At 31.9% G+C, this 7,467-nt stretch overlaps 1 long non-coding RNA gene across 1 annotated transcript; it reads left to right on the top strand.

The window, feature by feature from the left end:
• Positions 1-3,432: 3,432 nt before the first annotated feature.
• LOC134238930 (uncharacterized) lies at positions 3,433-6,454 on the top strand. Its single transcript, XR_009986128.1, has 3 exons — positions 3,433-4,351; positions 4,632-4,723; positions 5,938-6,454. It is a non-coding gene; the product is annotated as an uncharacterized LOC134238930 (long non-coding RNA).
• The last annotated feature ends 1,013 nt before the right edge of the window (positions 6,455-7,467 follow it).

The following is a 7,467-nucleotide window of genomic DNA, read 5'->3' as shown; positions in this document are numbered from 1 at the left end:
ACGTTTTATATTGCAAAAAAAAATCATATAAGATTCAGCCATTTTCAAGAATGCATCAATTTTTAGAAATGTGAATTCTAGTCTGATTTTTATACAAAAGGGTTTATTTATTAAGTCAATTTTAAAAAAATACTTTGTTTCTGTTATTAAAAATCTACAGTTTAATTTCAAAAAAGCAAGGGGGGTTACTCTTTTCCATAACTTTTTTATTTTTCAATTTTTAAAGACTCTAGCAAAATAAATTAAGTAAGATTCAATTTAAAATCTGCGATATCTTTTTTGACTTTGAACCATCTGAATAAATTAATTGCTTCAATTTGATACTTTGGGTATTGTCGCATAATTAAAATCATGTCTTGCTTTAATTAATTAAATCTAATTAAAATTTTAGTGTATTAATTAGTGCGATATCATTGAAATTACATATATTTGCCATTTTTTCAACCTAATTTACTAAATATAATTATTTTGAAAATAAAATTCAGTCAGCTTACCTAAATGTCACTAAACCTAACCATATATAGTACAAAAAAACATTTTTTGCTTTATTTTTTAAAATTTAACCCATTCTGTTATTGATATTTTCATGAAATATGCCCCCCCCCTTTTCAATTTTTAAATTTATCTATATTTAAATGTGACAGAATCTAAATTTTTCAATGGTTTGCTATAAAATGACTATTTTTATTTAAATAATAACAAAACAAAGAGTTTATATTGCATATTTAATGAAGTAATATCAATAAAATGTGCATTCTCATGTAATTATTGAATTCTGCTAGGCCCATATAATCTGCCCACAATTGCCCAGGATGGACAGAATAATCACTTTTAGTATTCAAGAAGAATTGAAATGTATGTATTTGATTACTCATAACTGTTAAAAGTGAATATCAGACACTTAGAAAGAATTCAGCTAGGACAAACACATTTTTACAGTGCATTTTCATTACACTGAAGAAATGGCTGCAGGGGTAGGGTGTTGAACAGCCATTTCCTGGACACCTTTTCTTTAGCATATGATGCAAGAGGGTTTTTTGCATATCATGATAAATATCTTGAAAGTTGAAAGGGGTTTTAACTTTGCAAAGAAGTTATAGGTATATAAAACCAAGTAAAAATGAGATAAAATGGAATTTCATAGAACATGAAAAATAGGGGAGTATGTGATACATGTGAGTACATTTCACCAAGATATGCCCTTTATATTTGACTTTTTACATATAAATTTATTTGAAATAGATTAAATTTACCATTTAACACTTTTTTGCTGGTATATTTGTCATCTGGAGTTGTAAGAATTGCATTTGTTTTATGTGTAAGAAACAATATGAGGTTAAGGTGGTTGACCGAGAATTGGTGAGGTCTCTTATTTGGCCATAACTTTTTTATTTTTCAATGAATCAAGACATATTTGGTATATTTTTACTCAGAATTGCATGTTCTTTTTTAATTGAGCAAGGTTTATTACTTGCAAGACAAACTTTGAAAGTTAAATTTAAGGTGGCAGAGGATAGTTTCGAATAAAGTACCGGTCAAAAAATAGAAAAAATAGAGTAACCTGAGGTTTGAATGCATATTATAGGTAATTTTTAGCTAGAATATTTTATGGGTGCATTTGGAGGGAATTGGTGGCCTTGTATATTTTATTGAAATATGCACTACTACTGTATATGGGATATGGACTAGAAATACGAAACTAAGCTCAAAACTCGCTCTAGCGGTATTTCACCAGAAAAGCGGGGTGGGTTCACAGGATGAATTGTAGCTTGAAAACGAGGTGGTTGAGCCATTATCTCTTGCTGTTCATTGGTATGTACAAATGTTATTCTGCAATTTGTGTGGTAGCTTAGGTCAGGCGCACGGGCCTGGAAGCAGATGCGGCTGCGGCGAAATAGTGAAAATAGGCTTGATTTGCATGAAATTTTGAGATTGTCCCTGCGCGATCTTTAGGGCTCATTGTGTAAGTTGTACATGTTTTATTCCTAAAAGCTTCAAATTTCTCAAGGGACTACATCATACTATTATTACATGTAGAGGGAATTTAAAATTTTTCAATGCACATTTTTAAAGCAGCTCAATATTAAGTAAACCGTCAGTCAAACGTTTTGATTGCAAAAAAAACTATCCTCTGCCACCTTCAAGAATGCATCAATTTTTAGAAATGTGAATTCTAGTCTGATTTTTATACAAAAGGGTTTATTTATTAAGTCAATTTTAAAAAAATACTTTGTTTCTGTTATTTAAAATCTGTACAGTTAGGTATATTCACTAAAAAGCAAGGGGGGTTACTCTTTTCCGGCACACATTTTTAAAGACTTTGAACCATCAGCAAAATAAATCATATAAGATTCAGGCATTTTTTGCCTGAGAATAAATTAATTGCTTCAATTTGATACTTTGGGTATTGTCGCATAATTAAAATCATGTCTTGCTTTAATTAATTAAATCTAATTAAAATTTTAGTGTATTAATTAGTGCGATATCATTGAAATTACATATATTTGCCATTTTTTCAACCTAATTTACTAAATATAATTATTTTGAAAATAAAAATCAGTCAGCATACCTAAATCTCACTAAACCTAACCATATATAGCACAAAAAAACTTTTTTTTTTTGCTTTATTTTTCCAAATTTAACCTATTCTGTTACATGTATTGATATTTTCATGAAATATGCCCCCCCCCTTTTCAATTTTTAAATTTATTTATATTTAAATGTGACAGAATCTAAATTTTTCAATGGTTTGCTATAAAATGACTATTTTTCTTTGAATAATAACAAAACAAAGAGGTTATAGTGCATATTTAATGAAGTAATATCAATAAAATGTGCAATTTCATGTAATTATTGAATTCTGCTAGGCCCATATAATCTGCCCACAATTGCCCAGGATGGACAGAATAATCACTTTTAGTATTCAGGAGAATGAAATGTATGTATTTGATTACTCATAACTGTTAAAAGTGAATATCAGACACTTAGAAAGAATTCAGCTAGGACAAACACATTTTTACAGTGCATTTTCATTACACTGAAGAAATGGCTGCAGGGGTAGGGTGTTGAACAGCCATTTCCTGGACACTTTTTCTTTAGCATATGATGCAAGAGGGTTTTTTGCATATCATGATAAATATCTTGAAAGTTGAAAGGGGTTTTAACTTTGCAAAGAAGTTATAGGTATATAAAACCAAGTGAAAAGGAGATAAAATGGAATTTCATAGAACATGAAAAATAGGGGAGTATGTGATACATGTGAGTACATTTCACCAAGATGTGCCCTTTATATTTGACTTTTTACATATAAATGTATTTGAAAGAGATTAAAATTACCATTTTACACTTTTTTGCTGGTATATTTATCATCTGGAGTTGTAAGAATTGCATTTGTTTCATGTGTAAGAAACAATATGGGGTTAAGGTGGTTGACCGAGAATTTGTGAGGTCTCTTATTTGGCCATAACTTTTTTATTTTTCAATGAATCAAGACATATTTGGTATATTTTTACTCAGAATTGCATGTTCTTTTTGAATTGAGCAAGGTTTATTACTTGCAAGACAAACTTTGAAAGTTAAAGGTGGCAGAGGATAGTTTCGAATAAAGTACCGGTCAAAAAATAGAAAAAATAGAGAAACCTGAGGTTTGAATGCATATTATAGGTAATTTTATAGCTAGAATATTTTATGGGTGCATTTGGAGGGAATTGGTGGCCTTGTATATTTTATTGAAATATGACACTTTAGTGTCACTACTACTGTATATGGGATATGGACTAGAAATACGAAACTAAGCTCAAAACTCGCTCTACCGGTATTTCACCAGAAAAGCGGGGTGGGTTCACAGGATGAATTGTAGCTTGAAAACGAGGTGGTTGAGCCATTATCTCTTGCTGTTCATTGGTATGTACAAATGTTATTCTGCAATTTGTGTGGTAGCTTAGGTCAGGCGCACGGGCCTGGAAGCAGATGCGGCTGCGGCGAAATAGTGAAAATAGGCTTGATTTGCATGAAATTTTGAGATTGTCCCTGCGCGATCTTTAGGGCTCATTGTGTAAGTTGTACATGTTTTATTCCTAAAAGCTTCAAATTTCTCAAGGGACTATATCATACTATTATTACATGTAGAGGGAATTTAAAATTTTTCAATGCACATTTTTAAAGCAGCTCAATATTAAGTAAACCGTCAGTCAAACGTTTTGATTGCAAAAAAAACTATCCTCTGCCACCTGTGATACCTGTAAACAACAACATGATCCGAAATCTGAACGTCAATTTTCATGATTATTTCACGACGAAGATCATCACATCAATGAATCAAATAATACGGATATGCCTTTGGTATTAGCAGGTGAGAATACGTGTATATTGACTGAAAAGTTTAAGTTTAAAACGCAATAGTTTACGTTCAAAAGAAAACTAAATGTACATATGTACTAGGCCTAGATCTTTATGTTTCAGTGTGCGTATTTCGTATCGTTCAGCCAATTTTGCATTGTTTTTGAACTTTGATGCTTTTGACAATCCCTCGTAAGTTCAAAGTAAAATCAAAGTTGTCATAATAATGGATAGTTGTTTTCAGTATGTGTGTACCAGTGTGTACATGTACCACTTTCACATTGAATTTTTAGGGTGCAACAATACTTTCATCTGTGAATATCCACTTTCTAAGCCCACGATGAACTACGAAGGTCAATAAATATGTAAGGACACCAATGAACAGGTAAATTTTTGTTTTGGTATTGAAAATTTCAGTATTTCTAAAATTTCAAAAAATAAAGTCTAATTTCATTTATGTCATTCTCATGATATTGCATTGAATTTCATACAAGTTTATAAACATTTGATTTACATTTTGAAAAATAAGTTTGAAACACATAAGGCCTAAAAAAAATAAGTTTGTTTCCTGTAACCCGACCGACCCATTCAAATTACCCTCGGGTGGATTTTTTTTTCTGACAAATGTCAAAACTTCGTTTGATCAATCAGCTGATTCCATTTATAAAAAAAAAGAAAATTCGCTTGTAGCTTAAATTGAGACATAAAATATGTCAACCTAGTTTACATTTACCTTATTTATTAAGAGTAATCATTATTATAACAACTATTTCCCCCTACAATGCTGAAGTTCGTTTTCTGCCTCTTGGCAGCCATTTTGGATGCCATGTTGGGTGTCCACTGTAAATATGACACCTAGTATATTCAGTCCGGGGATGTTTGACCATTCATAATCAAAAAAAAAAAAAAAAAACAAAAATCCCGACCTACCGACCCTTAATTTTTTGGGAATGTCAGGTCCAGTCCAAAGACTATTTCTACCTACGTAGGTATTAATAGCTACGTAGGTATTTAAAGCTACCCAAAGTAGCTATTTTTACCTACTTTCTGCTTTACTTGCATTTTGTAGTCAAATGCAGGAACGGCGCAACATGGTGAGCACACAATTTCTTGATACAGTCACACTGAAGCTAAAGATGAATATGACAAAAATTTGGCCAAAAAATGAAAACTTCGTATATTATCAATTTTGCATAGAAACTAATGTAAAATTGCCGATTCAGGAAGTAATCATTTTTGGCCAAATTTTTGTCGTATTCATCATTAGTGTGACCATATATAAAAAATATGGTATTTACCATGTTGCGCCTTTTTGTCTTTTGGTCGCAAAATGCAGAAATTATATAAAGTAGGTAAAAATAGCTACGTAGGTAGAAATAGTCTTTGTACTGGACCTGAATGTTACAGGAAACAAACATATTTTTTTTTAAGCCTAATACTTATGATGCTTGATTATTCATACAGACGCATTATTTAAACTTGTAATATCTATTTGAATGAATGCCGATATATGGAACAAGCTGTTTTTATAGACTGCCTGTTGTATTTCCAATCTGCATAAAGTATGTGGTTAGGATTTCCATTTTCTCAATTTTTCAGACACTTTCCAATTATCGTACATCATATACATGGGTGGTCAAACTCACTGGATGGTTTATCAACACTCCCATGCTCACGAACAGCCTTGACCCAGGAATTTTGCCCTGAAGTAACATTGCAGTCTATTGTCTCCTTTCTTTTTGCTACCCTGGCAGCCGTTTAGGTATGAAATCTATGAAAGCTATGAAGGGATATAGAATTTTAAAAAATTTATAAAAGTAAACCGAGTTCTTGATTTATACAATCCGTTCTCTGGGATTGACAATCTGTTATAACAAATTGCCAATTCATTCTCACAGATTATCAATTCATTCCCTCAAATTACACAATCCGTTATCTCAGATTGTATAATTCATTCTCTTAGTTTAAATGATTCATTCCCCCGGAATGTAAACCCTTCCCATGATTTCATTTAAATTATATATCTGTACATATCGGATACCATGTATGGTAATACATGTTTAAAAAATAGAATATTGTAGTATTTTACATCCTAACTTTTATTACATATTATGGTCCAAAACTACATGAACATTTTCAAATCCATGTGCTTGTGGAGTTTTATGAAGTGACTTACTTTTACATTCGACAGCTGACTTTTACATTTTCAGTAGTGGTAGTTGGTCAGAGTTTAAATTGTAAAAGTCAGTCGTCGATTTTAAAAGTAAGTCTCTTCATAAAACTCCAGTACTGATATTTGTACAACAAAAAATCTTAGAGGTTGTAGTGTTATGTGTATATTAGAATAATTGAAAGTCCTAGATAGTAAAAGTGAATATGGGTCCTGTGTAATCATAATATTTCTAAAATAAATGTACAGTAGTTGGCCATAAGTATGTTCCCAAAATGGCCGACGTTTTGCGTAAACCTAAGTACATATCAAAAGTAAAACCTAAATTTAATTATATGTAACAGCATAAAACTAACCTTTATGACTAGTACTTTGTGATGTGTCCCTTGGCTTTCAAAACTGCCCTAATTCGTTTGGGTAGACTTTGATATAAACTTCTTATATAGTGAAGCGGTAAAGAGGACCAGATTTCATGAACGAGAAATTCCAAAATGGCGCCGCTCGAGGTAAGACGCGTCGAGTGAGGGAGCGTGGAGCGGCCGAGTTGACAAGTTTTATAGGACTGAAACATGGTCAAACTGTGAATTCAGACTTGCTCAGGGCGGATACATGCAGTGGTTTCCTTATTTGAAATCTAGGAGTGGTATTTTTAAGGAATTAGATCGAAATGATAGTGTAGTAAGTAAAATCTATTTATAGCCTGTAGATCTACATGAGTACTATTGACAAATATTTTAAGATGCCTTCTACTGGTGTTACTACTCGTAAAGGTTCTACTCCAGCTACTAGCAAATCTCCAAAAGACAGTCAAAAGGATAGCCAGAAGGGAATTCTTTCCTCTGAGTCCTCTCCAAAACGTACGCAGGAAAATTCCATGCAAATAACAATGGATTCAATTCAAACACAGCTGACCGAGATTAACAACGAACTCAAAAAGACAATAAAGGTTAGTGATATTC

The sequence above is a fragment of the Saccostrea cucullata genome, unplaced genomic scaffold (genome assembly GCF_032062105.1).
Source record: "Saccostrea cucullata isolate Sc308-1 unplaced genomic scaffold, CSIRO_AGI_Scuc_v1 ctg2206, whole genome shotgun sequence".
Taxonomy (NCBI): Eukaryota; Metazoa; Mollusca; class Bivalvia; order Ostreida; family Ostreidae; genus Saccostrea; species Saccostrea cuccullata.
This window is presented reverse-complemented; position numbering and strand designations above follow the sequence as displayed.